The 21,679-nt window shown below is 34.0% G+C and overlaps 1 protein-coding gene across 1 annotated transcript in view; it reads right to left on the reverse strand.

Moving 5' to 3' along the window:
• Positions 1-21,679, reverse strand: part of TUSC3 (tumor suppressor candidate 3) — a 132,136-nt gene that overhangs the window by 38,389 nt on the left and 72,068 nt on the right. The gene's annotated exons all lie outside the window — the stretch shown is intronic.

Here is a 21,679-nt window from a genome sequence, read left to right on the forward strand (position 1 = left end):
ATCATTGTGTCATTTTTCAGGTGGCTTAAGTATTTACAAATTTAGCATTCAGATACTTAAATGCATCACAGTACCAGATGACTGAATGCTTTGAGAACAATCAGAAACTTCATCAACTCTGAGGTCATTAGATGTTATTTTCCTCTTTTCTTGGCATCCGGAAAGTTCCAAACTTATAGACTTTTAAAATACCTACATTACAGTTTAACCACTATAGTTTAACTTTTCTGTTAAAAGCTTATTTTTTCCCCAAATGCTTTTTCCAAGCCAAAAACTTTTGTACACTATTGTGGTGCCCATAGCAGCTGACTGAAAACTAATAACAAATACAAACATCTAGTATAGGAACACATACTGTATATATGGTGAACCTAAGACATGGTTCTCTAGAAAAGTGGAAGAAAAGAGCACGCATGTCTGGGCTTACAAAATTAGCATAAAGTAAAGATGAAAATCACACCCTTCACATGTGATGGCAAAGAACTGTTTGCTTACTCATAGAGTTCCTTAAGTTTAGTTCCACTGTACATAAACTTGGACATTGTACAGAAATATATAGCATTTTAAAAATAATTTTCATTGATACTTTTGTCACAACAGAATTCCAAGACAGCATGTTAAATCAGATTAAAATTTAAGATTTTTACAACACATATAGTACTTTCTTAATACATTGAGAGTACTTGCAGCCCACTGAAACTAAGCAGAACTCCAAATTCACATTTCAGATGTGTGCTGGAGTGAAACTTATTCACTAGCTGAGCCCAAATCAGGGTCTGACAGGCAGAATACTGCCTCAATCCTATTGTATTTCTCTGAACTTAATTAATTCACTTAATTTACTGCTGACTGAGACAAGCAAGTTCTAGCATGGTCTTTCTCTTTTCCTCTGTATGAATTACAACAAAACCTCAGTGGCTTTGTCAGTTTTTAAAACTCATCTATACAGGCAGGTTTGCCTTTAATTTAACAACATGAACATGTAATCTGAAGACTTTCTCCACACATCGCACCCACTTCCGTACAAAGGGTTGTTCCTAGTGTTGGAGGAGCAGTTGTTGGCTTTGTAATGAATTTTGTTCCCTTTCACCTCTCTGGACTTTCAAGATTCCTTTCAGTTCTTATAGACTAATTATGCAATTCTTTTAACACAACAGGTGATTTCTCAAAGTATCTTTTATTGAGAAAAAAAAAAAAAACAAAAAAAGTTTTCGCACCACACACCTATCTCTTTGGTTTATATATGGGATGAAGCTTTAGTTACAAAACCTCACAGTGACTTTGACCTAAGATTTCCAGTCCTATGGTATTTGTAGAAGAGCAGAGAGGTTTCTTCTCTGTACCTAAAATAATTTGGGTGAAATGCTGATTCAAAAGAAGTCAATAAGCATTATGCTATTGATTTCAACAGAGCCAATATTTCATTCTAATGGTTTATTGGTGATAGAATTTCAGAACTTCAATACTGAGAAAGATATATAGTATACAATAAGCCACATAATTGCATAGAATAAACTATAAAGAAAACCCATTTACTCTATATTAAAGAATTTCAATCTAATGTATTTATTTCTACATAACATTTAGCTAAACTGGCTGCCAGGAAGAAAAATACGCTTTCAATATAAAAGAAAGGGTTCTGCAAATAACCTCAGGTAAGAGATTCAGCAAGTAAACTGTCATCCACATGTTTTTGGAGGTTAGAAAAGCCTCTCTCCCAAGTTCCTTCTAAAGTGACCAGGAGAGTGAATTTAGTGAAGCAAAATATGGCTAACACTAAGTGCTTGAATGAGAAAAAACATCTAGGGGACACTTCATGACATCCTTACAGTAATGCTCCACATCCAGCCTAATATCCCCTGTTTAGCATTTGAAGACTCTCTGAAGAAAGCTCTTTTCTCTGACCCTTATCAGAATACATTTTTTTTTTTTTTTTTTTTATCCTGAAGCAATTAGTCCTTGCTTATTCCAAAAGGCAACTAACAGATGAAGAACTGACTTTTACTGCAATGTCTATCTCAAGAAGGAACTGTGATGGCTAGAAGCTGCTGTATTTAGTGTACGTATGTGTTCACTCTTCTCAAAGATTATGAAGGGAAGAAGATTTGATCACACATCAAGACAGGAACAGTCACAGCCCTCTAAATACTACCTCTACTACTCTTGACTTCTCCTAGGAGGAGGTAAGTTTCTCCCAATTCAGTCTAAGCATATTTTACACGTCCTAAAATTCCTTCACATAATAAGGAATGCAGCATGTGCCTTGATAAAGTATTCAAAAATGTAAGTTATTTTCAACACTAGGAAGTACATTTTTATCTCTTTGCCTATGCAGTCTAAGAGCCCCGTAACTAGTGAACATCTTTTCTGTTTTTAAGTATCTTTCTCCAGTGATCCATATTCTCTCAAAAGCTAATCTGAGCAGCTGGCATGCATTGCGACTGCATGTATTATCATGACTATGTATTGCTCCCTACCAGTCCGTAACTCATTTTCCCGTCCTCTTTAAATCTGGCTAACTTCAAAGGATGTGAATTACTTTCTACACCATGTGAATGATGAGGGTATTCCAGTGTGGCACAAAGACAGCTCTAGCATGACCACACAGAAGACTGACTCTTCAATCTTGCAATGTAAGAATAAAAATCCACTCATTTCTTTTTAATGACCAACTACTGAAAATCTTTATTCTTGTGACAATACTTCCAGTATTTTCACATCTCTTGAAGTACACACACTTGAATCATTTGAAGTCAATTTTTATTCTTATTTTATTAAATGCTGTGGACAAAGGAAGAATAACTTTGCACTTGATAGTCTTCTTTTCACATACTCAAAGATAGATGCTATTAATGGCACTACAGTTTAGTGTTTATGCTGAGGTTATGATCTAGAATGGTCCCTTTAAATCTCTCCCCGAGACACTGCCTCTCAAAACATACTGCTGTTTTTTAGGCAGACTACCTTGAAACTACCATTTTGAAGGCATTTTAATAGATATAAATTTATACAGTATTTTTTTGAAAGATGTAAACTTTTAAAATGTGCAATAACCTGCAGCAAAGAGTTCCACAGCTGTGTAACAAGTAGAAACATCTTATTTGAAAATGTCACCTTTAAATTTAATTTAAATAAATTGAAAATTATCCCCTTCACGCTTCTCTCCATGTCAGTCATTATTTAATGCACCTCACTTGAATTTGCCTGTTATCATTCCTTCTACAGAAGCACTTCCACACTTCAGCTCACCCTATGTCATCTCCTGAGGTTTTTCCAGACTGTATTCAAGCTGTACATGAAGCACAGAATTTATAGCACTGAAAGTGTTTTTCTCTCCTAATAATTCTAAACATTGTTTGCTCTTTTGCCCACTGAGTATTTAGAGGTTTGTTTGATTATGCTATTCTAACCAAAAGACCTTACTCCCAAAGAGAAACAGTCTGTTGAAAGCCAATCATTTTACAGGTATTTTACTTTTATAGGGAAGATGTATGATCTGCTTTTTAATTCACATCACAACAGTTATTTCTAACAGAGCTATAAAATGGCAGATAACACTCTTGCACAGATCTCCTGCACAAAACTCCACCTACACGTTTTTGCAGCTGGCCCTTCTCTATACCTTTCCAAATAACTTAAGGCCAACAGCAAACTGTCAAGCTCTCGGAACAGGGTGAACAGTAAATAGTCAAGGTCATAACATAAACCCTTGGTGAGACAGCACTGACTTCCTTTCACTTTGAAAAGTGTTAACTTACACCTATCAGTTCCTTACTCATTCCTGAGAAGAACTTATTAGACCTCATTCTGTAGCTTCTTCAAATCTAACTGATGACAAAACTTCTGTCAGTTCAAGTGGACTGTCAGCAGAAACTCACTCATTCCTGCTGATGCCTTTGAGGAACCTGAGTATATACATGATGAAAGATTTCCTTCTATTGCCATGCTGCTCTCCCCAGGTGTCATAATTATTCATGTATCTATTAGTTTGCCCAATACAGAAATCACACTTGCTAGTTTTCAGTTCCCAAGAATCCCAAGAGCCTTTATGAAAAATACTGCTCAGTTCACGCAGTTTTATCCAAATCAGGTATTGCAGAAGCACGTTTTCCCCTGCTTATATACATCTCCTCCACTGTGCTCTGCTCTCACTTTATCTACACACACACTCACCCACCAGTAAAAGCATCCCACAATGTGTAAGTCCCTATTTACTGAATCCTATACTATCAGTCTACTAGCTAGACACAGGCTATGCGCAGCATCTGAGGGAGAGGCTGCTCTGTCAGGCCCAGGCAGTATCGTATTGCCAGTGGGGTCACTTCCAGCAGTGAGAAAGTTAGTTGCTACCGCTTCTCTGTTCTCCCTCTGAGGTCCTCCCCCATTGGTACAAATTCGCAGTCTTCCTTTACACCTATTTTCAAGCTGATTCCTTCTCTTACTTCGAAAGTCTCTTTGCAATTCCCTGGTTACTGTTTAAATCCATCTGATGGTTCCTAGCTACTTTAGCAAAGAGTTAGGGCAAATAGCTTCTCAATTAGTTTTGGTAGTCCATTCACACACACACTCCTATCTTAACAGCTGTTATAGAGAGAATTTTTTCTTCAGTGTGGGCCTTGCAAGCACCCCCACACCTTCTTTAAAAACTAACAACACATTAACCACACTTGCAGTCCTCCAGTACCAACATCACCTCTCATCTGAAATTCTTAGAGAACATTAGTGTCTAGATCACTAGGAAACACTGATCTCCCAAAAGTCTTCCTTTCTGATGTCTGCCTGTTAAAAACCTTTTAAGAGGTGAGCAAGTTTTTAATCCATTAAATGTGAGCCTTGTCCATACAATTACATTCCATACAATGTAACTTAAAGAAGTATAAAGCAATAAACTATTTCCACAAGCTTTACCTGGACTTGCTACTCCTCTTGGCAACATACAGCTGTGGTATCTTAAATCTCCTCATCCTTTGCCTCCCCTCTTTTAAATGCTCACATTCTCTATTGCCTTTCAGTGTAAGTAATATTAAATTCTTAGCTTGAACGTCATTTATATTGAAGTCCTCACTACTTATCTCTGATGCATTCCATATGTTCCTCAAACTGCTTCCAAAGATGACATGGTATCTTGAAGAATTAAAGATTTTATTTATATATTATTACATTTATAAGGAAAAGGTATAACCTGTGAAATGTAATTGCACAAAAGCTTTTTAGTGAACCCAGGACAGAGTCAATAATGTTTTTCTCCTATTACACAAGCTCCCTTCAGGCTTTCACTAGTTTGAGGTCCAGGTCCATCAAAACCAAGAAGTGGTCGTATACAGCCCACTTCCTACAAAGCTACCGTTTTTGTTGTAAATCTTTGTTAAAGAAAGATCTGAAAGAGGCATGTCATTGTTTTAACCAAGAATAACTACATACTACACTGCCTATGGCTATGAGAATACTCCTTGTGTTGTTTCCACAGAAACAAAACACCCAATCCCGTCAAAAAAAACACCAAACAGCCCTGGAACTAAGCTGAATGAACCCTGAACTTTTAGACTCTAATCAGATTTCAAGAACATGAGAAAAAAAAATGAATACTAGTAAACCAAAAAAGCTTTAGACCTGGTAGCTCTCAAGTGTAACCTTCATTCTTTATTAAAAACATCTACTTCTGTAATGTTTTTATTTACTTTCAAGAATAGACATAAACAATTTATAGCAAGTTCTCAGGTAACTTTAGGTTTTACTCAATTGTCATAGTCACGGATTAATGATCAAAAATAAATTCCCGTTCTTTTGACCTGCTCTGTGCCAGCTTCAGATAATCCTTGAATAGAAGTGACCAGTTTTATGCAACATCACTGACTTAGTGTCAGTGTTTGACTTAATATCGGTATTGAAACAAGCTTTTTCTTTTTCTGCTAAATGTGAAGATGTCACACATGAGAGACAAAGCAATCATATTTAACAGGACAGTCTACAACCAAGAATGAGGAAGGCTATTTTTTCCCCACGTTGAATGACATATGACTTATTTTGCAGTGTTAGCTATAAAATACTTGCTTGTGATATTTTTTACGACATCAAACTCTATAAACCACTTTCAGAAAACACTGATTAGAATCACTGAAAAAGAATTATGCTATGCTTCTGGAGGGAGGTTATTCCAGATATTTCAGTCACATCTTAATAGTAGTTCAAGATTTATGACATAGGTTCCTCAATTTTTAATTACGATGTCCTTCCAAACAGGTAAGCTAAGCTAGTTATCAAAAAGCTCAGAACAACTTAAAATATGGATGCCAGTTATTTAGCTATCTTAAAGACATAACAATGTTATTTTTAAAAGTTAGTCTGTGATATCATAAGTAAAAATATTACCAGTAAACCTGTGCTTTTGTTGGAGCATTTTGGATAAAGTTCCTTTACTTCCCTATGTATCTGGAACTTCAAAGATAATCTTTAGCACACACTTAGAAAAAAAAACTACCTTCTACAGCAGAAAAATTGAACTGAGCCACTACTAATTGATTTACTGTCTACTCTGGTAGACAGCTTTTAGGCACTTTCTTAAAGAAGATTGTATATTATCATGATACAAGTTAATAGGAAGAGAAGTTGGATAATAAGTAAAATATTTTTCATCAGTCCTACTTCTGCATTTTCATCTGTTTCAGTTGTTTACTTCCTTTTTACACTTTTGGATCCTTTTAAAACTACAAAAACTATTAGGATCTAACCTGCTAAGGTATGCAGATAAATGTGAAAGTATACATTTGAAAACAATACTCAGTTAGGTATTGGATTTTAACTTCTTTTCTATTTTTATCTTTTTAGTTCAATTAATTACTCCCCAGGCAACAAAAAAAAAAAAAAAAAAAAAAAAAAAAAAAAAAAAAAGAATGCATTTAATCATTGCTTCAACCACTTTTGCTTTCCTGAAGACAGGTAGATTGTCAGGAGAAGACATAACGCAACTAAGAACAACAAAGTGGAAATGAGACAAAATTTAGTCTTCATTCTGTATGATGAATACTATAACCCGACCTTTCATGTATTATAATATATGAATTATCAGCTACATAGCTTGCTAAAATCAGTAATACTCTGACACAGAAGTTTTCCACTGGTAGAGTTCTTAACACAACAAAGTTGATCTAAAGACCATTGTACGAATTCATTTGGAGTCTTATTGTCAAAACCAGTGTGTTTGTTATCAGCCTCTTGAGTGATGCTAACAGGGAAACACAGGCAACTTTATAAGAGATGGGGTACTGTTAACACCAAATGAGGATCTACATTCACTAATAATTAGTTACAACAATCACAAAATATGTACTATTTTTTGTGATACTGACAAAAAAAAGGTCTAGCTTTCAGCAGAGCCACAATTTTGCCTACATAGAATTCTCCAAGCACTCAGCATTTTGATGATTATTGGATTTTAATTGTCATGACAATGTATAAGATATTAAGGGCTGTTTTCATACATCTGAAAAATTTGAGATTGCTGGTGAAACCCTAAGCCCTGACATACCTGTCTATGTTTACTTGCTAACCTGTACGTTAGATCAAGGATGAGAATTTCACACAAGTAAAACACAAATATTATTTCAGAATATCTAAATGCACTAATGATTCATAAGACTACCTAAATCTGGTGGTAGAGATAACATAATTGTTGTAGAAATGATGTTGAAAAATTGAGTTAATTGACATATTGCTAACAATGACCTACAAGTCAATGAAAATGAAAAGAAATCCTTTATAGCTCTTTACAGTCCACCAGCAGTGGTTAAGCCCTCAATTAATTTCAGTGCAAATATTAACAAATTTGAAGTGGGACACATGTAAAAGTTTAGTGCAATTGTATTACTATGCAAAATTTTCACAATACTTTTGAATGCATTGAGATTTTGTGCATTAGCTAGCCCACAGGAAAAAAATACAATAAGAAATAAAAATAACAAGCCCATAAACAGCACTTCAAACCAATTCATACAGTCAGCAGTTAAAACAAAGGCCTTGAATGCCTTATCAAAAAAGTATAAAAATTCATACCACGGTGATCATAAATAACTTGTAATAGTATTTGTATATTATAGTGTGATAGCTTTTATTCTGTGTGTTTACATTCCAGTGCTAAACTGGCTGAGTTCAACACACATCCCAGAAAGAAATGCATATTTAATGTCAATGTCCTAAGAAGGTTAGAAATGTGTTTGAAAATCACTTTTTTTCCAGAAAGTGCTCATAAAAATCTCTGAAAGGGACCAGAGTAGACTTTCATACTATATCAGGACTGACAGAAACATTCAAAATTTAGTTTAAAAGTCTGACATATTTATCATTATACTAATATCTAAACTGTATTAAAAACTGCATTTCAGTACATGCAATGAGAAATTGGCTACACTATAAAAACACTGATAATAGTGTTATCTCTCCTGTTCCAGCGAATATAACCTCAAAGAAGAAGCTTCCTCTATTGACAATTCAAAGCCTTCTTGAGTATTCACATTATGACTCTGACACTTGCATGACTGATAAGAGACAAAGTCAGAAAAAGTTTGAAGGTTAGTCTTTTGTCTCCCTTTAAACTGGTATTTTTAATACCATCTAGCAACCCTTTTCTGGCAAACTCTCTGTTGAGAAATGCACTATTTTTGGTTATACACTAAAATGCAACTTCTCTATGTTTGAAAGTGTTCTATTCCCTTTTTTTTTTTAGCCTGCCAAATTAAAGTAAAATCATCAGGAATAATAGAACTGACCCTTAAAATGAGAAGAGGAAGCAATACAATTAGGAAAAAAAATACACATACATACATACACACATACACCATGGTATTTGTTAGTTTTGTTAAAAAATTGAGCTTTTTAAGTTATTTATGTCTCGGATTTTAATAGCAATCTGAATATGAATCTTAACTAAAATTTCAAAAGAGTTGTAGAGAATTATAAAAATATTGAAGAAGTGAATAATTTGTTTGAACGCCATAAATAAGAGGATATAAAAATATTTCTATAGTATGACCTGCTAAATAAAGGAAAATTAGCCATATATATCCATTAATAGCATTGAGTTATTAGGTTACTTATACAGTTTCTCAGTTGAGAAAATCTTGATTTGATAATTAAACTAAAATTATATCAACCTTATCTCTAGACCTAAAGTAAGTCAAGATGCAAAATTAAAGAATTCATTAATTAAATACAGACTTCTCCTATAACACATTATTTAGAATCTCTTCTCATCACCAAAACTGCTTCACAAATTTGGAATGAAAAAAGCAGTTTAGCCTTCAGTAGTCATGTTTTCTAAACATTCATTCAAAGAGGTATTTTCACTGCCGATAGAAAATTAGAAGATTGAAGATGAAAGACCTTCAACTTAAGTAAACTCTTCAGGAAATACATTTTCTCATCTGACATACCGTCTAGCTAATCCTTAAAAGTATAAAATCAAAGCAGGCAGCAAAGCATTTAAGTCAAGATTCTGAGGAGTCTACTGAGGTTTGGTCTTTTCAAGAAATAGAGAAAAAACCATCACAGAGCTACTAAGATAAAAGCAGACATGACCCAAAGCTCTATCCGTCATCCATATATACATGTATTAGCAGAAAATAGATACACACTCGTTTGATGATCCGTTACTAGAGTCTATCTGGTAAAATGTAAGACACACCTTCTCCTAGGAACAGGGATATCAGATACAAATCTGTGACTGAAATGTCTTCATGGAAGCAGAGCTTCTTGCTCAACATCATCCTTCATATCAGAACAAATTTCAAAATTTGAATGGAAGAATACCATCATTACTGATGCAAAGATGCTTATGTTGAGCTGTTGAGCACTCAAAGACTGTGTTTATATTAGTAAGTAGTATTAATTCTCCAAACCCAATATCCATACTGTATACATCTCAAGTCATTCTACTTCATGCTAGTTCCTCTTTGGTCGGTGGACTGAACAAACCAGCAGCAGCTGGGAGTGTACTACCTGAACTCCTGGAGTCCACCTTCTATCTTAATTTCATCCAAAAGGATCATAGTCCAAGTGCCCTGTGTAACGTGAACCAAAATATAGAAGGTGGGAATGGAGGTAGCATGGGGCTTCAAAAGTGCATCTCTTATCTGAACTAAGCACTGGTGTGGGTGAACTCAGGGAAGATGGAAATGAAAAGATAAACTGAGCTTCAGCAGAAGTTCATGCTTTGGAGGAGGAGGTCAAAAGATAACTCAGACTCATGGAGAAGGATATTAGAAAGTTGAGGAACTGAAAAACATTCAGGAAAAGAACTCCTCGTAGTAGATTGAAGACTAATTTTCTAGACAGAATTGAAACGGATACTACTAACAGCAGACCTCAATAATCAGTATGCAACACCTGTCAGATTCTATCCTCAGTTACCCACTGGTTCAACAAGAAGTAATATTTTAAGCGCATTTTACATAGAAAAAAGGGCACTGTAAAGACAGAGGAAGTATAAAATAATTTCAAATAAAATGACCCAAGTTGATTCAATAAATGAAACTGAAAAATTAATAGTAACACATTTAAAACTTTACAGATTTTTACATTTCAAAAAAGTTCAACTGATATGAAAAAGTAATGAGGGAAATCATCTAAACTAGAAAAATGTGGTGAACTGCATGAGTCTGAGACTAACAGTTCAAGTTTCTTAAGTTATCTTGAATCTGTATCCTACAAATCTTATAAATAAATAAATTAGTGACCTTTCGGGGAAGAATTCCAGACCTCACTGACTAATAATTCCAAATGGAATACAGTGAACAACCAGAGCTTAGAAAGAATGGAAAGAGACTGACTAGCACGTACATTTCCCTCTTAAAAGGTCAAGAAGCTTAGCCATAAAATGAACGTTGTCAGGAGGTAAGCTGAGGTGGACCAGCAAGTGAAATGAAAACATATAGTTCATATTTCAGCCATTAAAACAGAGAACAAGCAAGGAAGATAAAACACAGTAAACACTGGTAATGACCCAATTTCTGAATTCTGTTTTCAGCAATTATCATGAATAAAAGGGTAAAAGGGTACACAGCTGCCAGAATGCATCTATACCACAAAAAAACTTGAAGGAAAACTCAAAAGGCAGAATTCCAAAAATAGTACATAAAACTTAAAGCCTAGTAGCAATTTTATTTTTTTACATATGTATTCTAGACAAGGCTACGCATGATTAGTGTAAATCTGTAAAACAGCATACATAGGAACAAACACGTTGTGGAAGGAAGTTAGACTTGAATAACATTAAATGTTTCTGAATAAAATATGAAATTAAGAACAATTAAACAAATGAAGAAAAATGAAAAACAAGAGGAAATACAGCACGCTTATTCCAAAGAGACAGATACCAGATTCATCAGGCACAACCCCTTTCTTAAGGTAAGTCATCCTCTTGACAAAGAAAACATGCTACTATTTATCTGGACTTTGGCAATTCATTCTGTTACATGTAAAGCTGAAGAAAAATGGGTTTGGAACAAACACTATAAGCAGGTTGAATAACTGGCTCAATGGAAGACAGAACAGGCTGCCTATAAACACGTAAAGTAACTCTAGATCTTGAGACTAATGTATAAAGTTTCAAGTTGATAACCTGAGTGCAAAAATAGGTACTAATGGATACAACTGATGCCAGAAAGGATCTGAGGAAAAAAAACCCACCACTACATTACATGGGAAGAAATTAAGATTATATGCTTCAAAAGTCAGAAGGATTTTCACAAATTATGTTCTCATTATACAAAAAGAACTCAGCTAGAAAAAAAATATCCATTATATAAGTACAGGCTGAATATGGTTGATTAATGTGATCTGCCTATTAAAAAATTAAGTCAAAATCAATCCACTCAACAGTTAAAATAAGTTTCTATTCAATACAAAAGGTGGAACAACAGTACTGTAAAACGAGTCTGGGAGCAAAATCCTAAAGTCAAATATTCTGATAAAATGAACTTGCCCATAACTGGACAACTTACAATGGCCCTCACCCTACTGTGTGCTCATGCACTATGAATAAAGCATTAAAGTTACTTGCTGGATCAGAGCTACATGAAATGGTGTAGATGGTCAAATGCAAAAAAAAAAAAAAAAAAAAAATTAAGGGGCAAAGGAAAAAGAAAAAACCTCAAACCGGTATTATGTATTTGGACTGAACTTGTTAACTTAGTAGTATGTTTATGTTAATAACACAACCTTACAGTATTCTTTAATTCTCAAAGGGAATACGTTCCACTGAAAAGAGGCTCATTTTAAAGACATTAAATGTATCGGCAGACGTTTACTGGTCACCATTACCAGGAAAATCTAGGATTCTGCTGCAAGTTGTTTCTTGGGTTTTTTTCACAGTGGTCCTTTCCTTTTCCAAATTACTGTTGTGTGTTTACTATTTCAGTTGTGCTGTCTATTTACAGGATTTATTCTACCCCATTCTATATCTGCTATCTTTTTTGGAAGGTATGTTCTTCAATTTATACAGAAGATATCCTCTGAATAACAGTGGTTTGAATGTCTCTCTAATCTGTTTCTTTTATAATTTTTTCCTCTGCTTTTTTTATTTGTTGTTTATTGTTTCATTTTTTTTTATTTTTCCAGTTACTCAAGGTCTGCAAAATATTTGTAGGCCTGAGTTTAATATAGTGTTTTTAAGGGATGAGATGGATACAGTGGAAAAATCACAGTAGCAAACACACTACATTCCCTCGGTGAGCACTATCTAAAGTGACATACGCATTCACATCATGTCCTTGTGGTTCTGCATTTTCCAGAGATAATTAATAATAATGCAAGTGATCAATTATTGGAATATTAAATGACTAACAGCGTGACTTTAATTCAATTTGGTTCTTAAATCTATTTTTAAAAACCATTCTTAAACTGAGCAGCTGATCCAATGCTTGCATTATTTCCACTGACTGTAGCATATGTCTAGTTAAATGCACATTCAGAAGGTAAAGTAGCTAATGTTAACAAAATTCTCCAATTCTTTAGTGCCACAAAAAAGAGCTATGAGTACTACTATGGCCAAATAATTCTGTACATTTCCAGAGCTCAATTTTACGGTTTTGTTTTTACACACAAAACATTTTAATGGCAGTATACTTACTTGTGTTCTAAAGACAATTTATGCCTTTTTTTTTCCCATTTCCAGCATTAATAGTATCTTAAATGACAGCACTGGACAAGATCAGATGGTATTTATTCATTCATTATACCAGTAATTGAAGTGTTCTCTGTCTACAGGCAAATAAAGCAACAACTGAAATAACAATTTTCAGTTTAGTTCTATGACTGGTATTTAGCCACAGAGAATATTACGGCACAGTTCCTTCTTTTATCTGACAGGGATAATTCAGTCTGATTAATATGAACTACAGAATCACGGATGTGCAAAAAGGAACATGAAATTTTTTTGGTTGGAATCTTTTTTAGAACAGTGACTATAAAAAAAATAAATCATAGCCTTCTTTCATTCCATTGACTCATATTAGAAGTGTGAAGGGATGGTAAATGCAGACAACTTCCCTCTTTTAAATGATAATATTTTCTCTTCATGTAGAGCATTCTGCTATGCTAAGTGACATCAGGACCTGTGAATGTGAAGGAGGTTATTTCATGTTTTTGTTTAGAGCTCAAAACCTAGATTTGCAAGACCTTCAGAGTAAAGAATGCTCTTTAATTTGCACCGCACCTAAAATGAAAGCACTCCAGCCTTTATCAGCTTTCGTATAAACATTAATTATAGACTTTTAAGGGGAACAGTGAAAAATGTCTCTTTACTACAAACATGTACACAAGAACATCTATTTCTAATACATGTGAACGTTTAATTCTGTAAGTACCGAATACAAAGAAAATGTGATGTACATTAAATCTGCTCCTTAACCTACTTCTGTGCATCATATTAGCTTGATGCAAGATGCTTTAAAAAACACGTAAAGAGCAGATCAATCTCAGTTGTGTTACAAAGAAGTAAACTCTCCTAAGAAGGGCTCCAGACCACCTTTTCTAACCAGTACATGTGGCAGTTCTGCAGTGGCTTTTTAAGTGGCAGACAGGATTGTGCTTGTCTAAAGGGTAGTACAAAATGAAAATAATTCCTTCTTCTAAACCTTGTGTAAAGCCCACTCCTTTTCTGAACTTGTTTCTCAATAATGTGGACATAAAGAGAGTTTGACTCCTGACCAGCAATCAGGATATAAGTTAAATTCTCTCCTCCTCATCCTTAAAGGAAGATGGACAGAGTAGTTGGAAAATAGTAATTCATTTTGAAATATTTTTGGTAACTTTTTTGACAAATATAGCTTACCACTTACATAGCCACAGCAAGACAGTTGACTCAGGAATGTCTGCTTCTACATAAAAGCACTGATAATGTAACAGCCATGGAAGGTATCTTTGTGAACAAAGACTAATTGAACTAATATTAAAATAGTTAAACGAATTGAACTTTTTACCAGGATTCTAAGCTATAAGTACCCTTTGCATATTAGAGTATATTATAGAGAAACTCAGTAGTTGGCTTGAATTTATCCTTTGGTTATAACAGAACAGAGGAAAGCTTTAATATTAATAATGCATGTTGTATGGCATTTCTGATGACATAAGCAGTGTAGATTCAGTATGTTCTTCTAAATTTTCAAATAGCTTTGATATGTTCAACATATATTGCAATGAGTATTAAGAAGATGAAAGTGTATACATACATTGAAATTATTTTATAATTACAATCATTCTAATAAACAGAAGTGCAATACCAACCCACAAACATGAGATAACTAAAGTGTATAAGTTAATCTGCAAAAGGCAAAAAAACCCCAGAAAACAAAGTCTTCCATTTATTTAAAGATTCTCATTGTTTATTCTAAAGCTAGAATAAATTTTGTTTCTGCTATTGAAGCATTTCTGTGCTGAAAAAATATGATTATACACGTGTTCCTTGGATATAATTTTCAAAGGTGCTTTGAATAGTCTACTGTCATAAAAATCAGTAAAACCAATAAAAATGTTACCACTGACTTGGGGGGGAAAAAAAAAAATGAAACCCAAATGAAACAAAAGAACCTGTTGAAGACAGTAGTCAACCCTTGTTTTTACCAGAGCACCTAATCTCACATTACGCTCATATATATATATACACCTTCCCAAGTACCAGTTTATCCTATATTAATTTTAACACAGGAATAGGTCTTTCCTATCTGAACACACTATCTGAAGCCACAACTGATTCCTCAGATACCTGGGTTCAGAGTCTTGAATTCTTAAGTAAGTATGCTGCTAGGTGGTGGTGGTGGTGGAAGTAACAACAACAACAGGACACTTCTAAGTATCAAAATGAAACGTGCAAATAATAGTAGTGGTAGCATCATTAACCTTGTGAATGTTCATAATACTTGAAAAGAATATGTAAGGAAAATAACGAAAACAAGTATGTGTGCTTGTCCCTCACCATAGTATCTAGAAGATCTGGGTGTCAACATATATAAATAAATAAAAAAGAAACTATTATGATTCAAAGAACAGAAAAACAAAAAACATATATATCCTGCCATTTAATGTCCAGGAACTCTGAGAAATATTTGAAATCTGAAGTGGAATCTATAGTAGTACCCTACTGCTTTTTAGAGGCTCAGAAGAACAATCAGCATGTACAATAAAACTTTAGTTTACCTTTTAATTTAGTCCTTATGTCTTCTATTGTTTCTTCCTTCAGGAATAGACAGTAAACATGAAAGGTTAGCCAAAGAAAGGAATTAATGTTGGCACCAAAGCTAGACAAAAAAACAGTGTCAGAATAACTTCGTTTCAGTGAAAACATACAAAAAGCATTTTATCTCGATCAAAATATCAAGTAGCAAATAACTGTTGCCTTGCAGATTAAAGGAAAAAAAGTACCTAAAGTTTCTTATGTTCAATAAAAAATAACCACCATAAAAAAGAATAGCCACAGTAAAAAGGTATCTCTCTCAACCAGAGATTATGAGTGAATTAGACCATGAAGGACTGTCTGAAGTATGCTGCTTCATTTACATTAAGACACTCAAATGCATGGTCCTTCTCTTGACATTGTTCACAGGCAGAAGAGAAATCTAATCTGTTACACTGAAATGACAGCATTAGATCTTACTAACAAAACTATATGGAAAGACAAGAGCTCTCCAATGGAAAAATGCACCATGTCTATAAGGCTCTGCTGGACAGACAATATTTTGATACTTGCTTAGTAACTCACAAGACAATTCACAAATGCTGAAATTTTACTTCAGCAAAAGGAACATGTGCACCCTTGTACTACAGATTATCTTTCCGCAGGGAAGAGGAAAGATTCACAAAATAATCCACCTAAAGTAGTGAAAGACTGTGTTGCGCAACAGGGAAAATATGGCAGAGTTCGTTCTTCTCCCTCCTTCACTCTCTCGAAATTGTTGAAAATTTGTAAGATTTCAGAAGAAAGCAGACATGCTTAAGTTATTTAATACCTACAGGAAGAATGTCTGCACAGCTCTATTCAAAGAACAGAACTTGTATAGAGAAAAATCTCTATGACTACTCCAGGTTTAATGTTTTTTCACTTCCAGTGTGGATACTGTAGTGATGTCATAATAGTGCTAGTGCCACTTAAGCAAACGTATGCTGTCAGGAGATCTGAAAATGTGTACTGCTGGGCTAAGCCTAATTTTATTAAAGTCAGTGTTAAATTCTAATTAAGAACTCAGCTAAATCAGCTTTTACTGAAGAGGATAAAATTTACCTTGGCTGTTCCTAAGGGAAATAAAAAAGATTAAATTAAAAGGTAAAATTAAAATAATTATGTGGACAGCCAAACACTGGAACAGGATGGGGAATCTCTAACTATGGAGACATTCAAAATTTGCTTGGACAAAGCCCTGAGCAACCCGAGTGGCTCTGAGAAAGCATCTGAACTACATGATCTTCAGAGGTATCTTCCAATCAAAATTATTCTATTAGAGAAGGCTCTTACCTTTTAACAACTACACAACCAGTAAATTCTAGGAAGACAGAAAAACTAGATTCGTACCTGGCACCTGAATTGTGTCTTTTTCTAGTAGTAACATAACAACATGAACAGGTTTTTCTCTTATCTCATTCTGGTTTTCTGTCTTAACAGTACAATCTTCTATATTGCATTATGATTCTATCTTCAGATACTTCATAACTTTAAATATTTGAGGTTTCCTGACTGCTGACAAAAAGAGCTGTTATGTACGAAACAGTTCATCTTTCAAATGAAACTAAATTGCTTCTAGGAACCCATCTACACTTAGCAAAAGGTGGGCAGGGGGGAGGAGGAGTGTTTGTTACTTGAAAGAGGTATCAGTCAATTAAAATTGGATTTCTGTGTTACAAGCACCAATTAAAATCTAGTGCTTTTTTAATTTAATTTTATTGGATTTTATCGTGAGAGACTACTTGCTGCCTGATTACTTGTCTAAAATCCAGTTTTACTTTATGGGATTATGTTCCATCTCTACTCAGCCAAACCTACAGTACTTGCAAAACAACAGTACTATCTGAACTTTTACAGCATGTAGGCTTAAAGAAGTGACTATTTGAGAATTTAAAGGTTCTAATGCCTCGTCTGAGCAACCCTTCTGTCATGACTGTTTTCCTACCTCCTTTTCTTTCCACAATAAAAAGTATGAAAAATATTGTGTAAGGTTTTCTTTTCCTGATATCAAGGTAGAAACGTGTGTTATACAGAAAGTTATTGAAAGGCCAGATACAATCACCCTTGTAATCTCAAAAATTAGGACAGATATCTTATACAGGTTAATAGTTTTCCCAACACTAGTTTAGATATGATGTTCCCCATTTGTTAATGTGCTGATCTGTTAACAGAATTAAGACTGTTTTATACTAGTTCTACATCTTACACGGCCAACTGTTAAGTTTTTTGACTAAATCAGGAAAGAAGTTTAAAAGCTTGAGAGACTCTTCTCTAGTTGCAGCTTCTGAGTATGTTCACTGCTTTGACAACCACAGGTAAGTAATTTCATTAAATACACCCATCAGATAAATAACCTAATTCTCATGTCTATCAAGCAGATCAACACAAATAATTTGCTATTCTAATAAAATATTAGGAATATTTTTAATAGCACTACAGTTGTGATTATCATTGACAGATGCATCAAAATATTGCTGTGGCAAAAGTGACACCAATCTGGGTGTCTTATGTTAGATACTGATATAGTAACCTGTATGAACTTTTTTTTTAATCCAAGAGCAAGACAAATATATAATAATATATCAGACAGTAAAGTGAATTTTATACACGTTGAAACTGCTACCAAGCAATGTGGTTACTTTCAGAGAAGTCAGGCATTACAAACACAATCTTGGTGAACTGTACTTCAAACGTGCTTCCAGACAGGTCAAAGGCAAAAGGACAATGTATTTACTGTGACTTGCTGATCTTGAAAGGGACAGTCACTCTTTAAAACCGTTCCAAGAAACAGTTCCACTTATTTTAATTATTCTCACATGAAAAAGTCATGTCAGCAAACACAGAATAGTGTACTTTAATAAATAACATGTTGTCCTGCTTATCAATAGCGGACTAATGTGAATTAAGAATCTAAACATTCTAAGCATAAATTTTTCACAAAGTACCTTAATTTTGCATTGATGTATGCAATAATGATACTAGCAGTCAAACATATTTTTCATTTAACTTCAGAAATATACAGATTACCACATATCCATATCATCAAAACCATGTGAAAAGTGATATTTTAGAGAATGTTGCTGAATAAAGATCAGTGGTTATAAAACTGTGAAAGGTAAGAAGGAAAAAAAAAAGCTGAACAAACTCCACAATTGAACAAATATTTATATTTGAACTGATATTGCAAGTTGTTCTATCTGAAAGATCTGTTAAACAGATATAAATTGCTTCCAAAGGACATAATTTGTGTTTTGCTTAAGCAATTTTAACATGTTTTTAACATATAAGACATACAAAAAAATCCAATTAATATAGTGGCAAATAATACCATTATTCTTTTCACAAAGCACCAGTTTATGTAGGAAAACTATCTAATATCTGACAATAAAAATACCTTATTTTCCTCTTCACACAAAAACTTTTCCAACTTCTAATAATTTATTTCCAGAGAAGGAAAGAAAATTATGAGCTTTAGAAATTATCTTAATTCAGTATGTTAGATCTAGCTGGTCCGTTGCTCTGTTCTCATTTATAGCAAAATTTAACCATTTTAAAGATGCAGTCTTGAGCATACTGCACAATAAAAATAGTAGAATTTGTATCCAAATAAAAAAGAAAAAACAAAACGGCTTCTAATCTCAGGATATACAGAAATGCCTTCTTAGCCATTACTGCTATTTCAGTAAATGCTGATTAAAAAAAACTAACAAGAATTCTTTGCTATTAAGTCAATTAAAAAGCAACAGAACTACCTCTGCAGGAGGCTCAAAAATATGTAGCTGCTTTCCCCAGCTCTCTACTTGTCTCACCACCAGCTCTATACAGACCAAGCGCTGAATAAAAGTCAGAACTCTCCGAAGACTGTTTTTATATACAGACACCAATGGGATGTTTAGTTTTCACTTTCAGTTCCAATAAAATAGGTACAGATTTCAGTGTCACACAGTCAGTAATGGCCTAATTCTAACAAAGTTATCAGGCAAAAGATGGAGAACTCCAGAAGCATAACAGAGATAAAGAACATTGACAAGATAGAAGACTAGCACCAGTTTTGTCAACCTAAACCAGAATCAAAATACCAAACAATGATACCATGTCATTCAGCTTTTTACAGAAAAATTGATATTGATCTCATGTGGACCCAAAAACTGAAATTAGCTGATGGCAGTGGGGAAAAAAGGAAGTAACTGCAACAAGCTTAAGAGAACACAACAACTTCAGAGAACAGACCCATACAAAATTACAAAAATATGGTTTAAAAAGCTTAATTCAAAGAATACGATCATAGAATTAAAGTAGTTTAGGTAATCATGCAATGGATCATAAGTGCAGTGCACAAGCCAAAAATTTTAAGAACTGGTAATGTCACTTGTACAAGCTACTGTCACTAGTAAGCAGCATTGTTTAAGCAAAGCAATTAAATATCTTTTCATGTTTTGAAAAAATTAGGAATTTAAGGACAAGAAATGAATTGTCATCTAAAATTATGACAAGAACAAACCAAATAATAGGAGATATCCAAGGCAAAGAACAGTTTATACAGACAATTATCACCTTCAAAGTCTGGTGGTGTATCAGGCTCTACAGCTAGAACAGAACGGAACCACTCATTCCCATGAGTAAGAAAATCTAAGAATTAGTAAATTTGAACTTAACAATAAACCAATTAAACTTGGTGAACTATTCTATGCCTCCTCTTAAAACCAGAATGTTACAAGTGTTTGGCATGAGAATTTGGAGTTGGTACTAAATCCTAGAAATTGGAAAGAAAGTGATGAGTTAAATTTTGTGCAGATGTAAATACAGCAGTTGCTGACTTATTGCAGAGCACTGTTACAGTGAATTATCATGGTTGAATAAATCTTACAGAAGTGTTGGATAGCACTTTTATGACTTCAAATTCACAGGAACATAGATAAGTGCTAGAAAAATGAAACAGGAAAATGTTCAACAGTGTTATTTGAAAAAAAACACAATGTAAAATAGGTAAAGTTTTACAGAATACTTAAGCTTCTAATACTGGTAAAAAAACAGAGTTTTATGTTACAAGTACACTGGTCAGTGATACCTTAAATTAGGAACTTGGTGATTCTGCATCTATACTTGTTTTAATTCTTAGAATCTGACTGGTTTTATTTACTCACACAGATGTAGCTCCAACGAGGTGAAAGTACCTACACATACAAACCAGGACAGACAGGTGAATCAGAGGCACAAAATAACTTACCTGAAGTCATATAATGGAGCAAAACCAGAAAAGAAGGTATGTATGTTGACTAATACAGTAGGTTAGTATCTAGAACTTAAATCACCTTTCCATTAATCTCATTATTTAGTTGTGTATGCTAGCACTCCCAAACTAGTAGCTTTTCAGACACTCGGGATGAGTTCAGACTCTGAAAGCTGAGACAAGATGGCACAAATTCAGGAACAATTAAAGGGATATTTTAAAATTATTTAAAGTAGGGTATACTTCAGAAACAGGTCTTTGGTCTCTGAGAAGGGAAATGTGTATAAAGCTGGATATGGCAAAAACTAATTTGTCACAAACAGTGATTTTTCTATGCAGTATTACTCCTTTCTTTCACTCCATAGGAAAGCATCATAAATTTAATACTGCAAGGCAGTAATGAAAAACTCTAAATTATTATAAACACAGTGTTTTACAGAGATTATTTATTACATTATCAATTCTACTCCTGCATAACGAAGTTGACAGATGGAATCGTCGTTTTATGACATCATGTATGCTGCTATATTTCTGATAAAAAGCAGATCAGTAATCAAATTCAAACCGTATTTTTTTTGCTACATCAATTAAGATATGATACAAAGGGAGCTTTGAATAATTTTTTTTCTTTAAGACATAAACCAGTCTCCTTTAACTAGTGATGGTCAAAGCGGAAAATAGTTTGACAGGCCACTAGCTATGAAAAAACATTGTAGATTGATTCCTTCCCAAAAGCTTGCTTGAAA

This window comes from Tyto alba, unplaced genomic scaffold (assembly GCF_018691265.1).
Source record: "Tyto alba isolate M040663 unplaced genomic scaffold, T.alba_DEE_v4.0 Super-Scaffold_6, whole genome shotgun sequence".
Classification (NCBI taxonomy): Eukaryota; Metazoa; Chordata; class Aves; order Strigiformes; family Tytonidae; genus Tyto; species Tyto alba.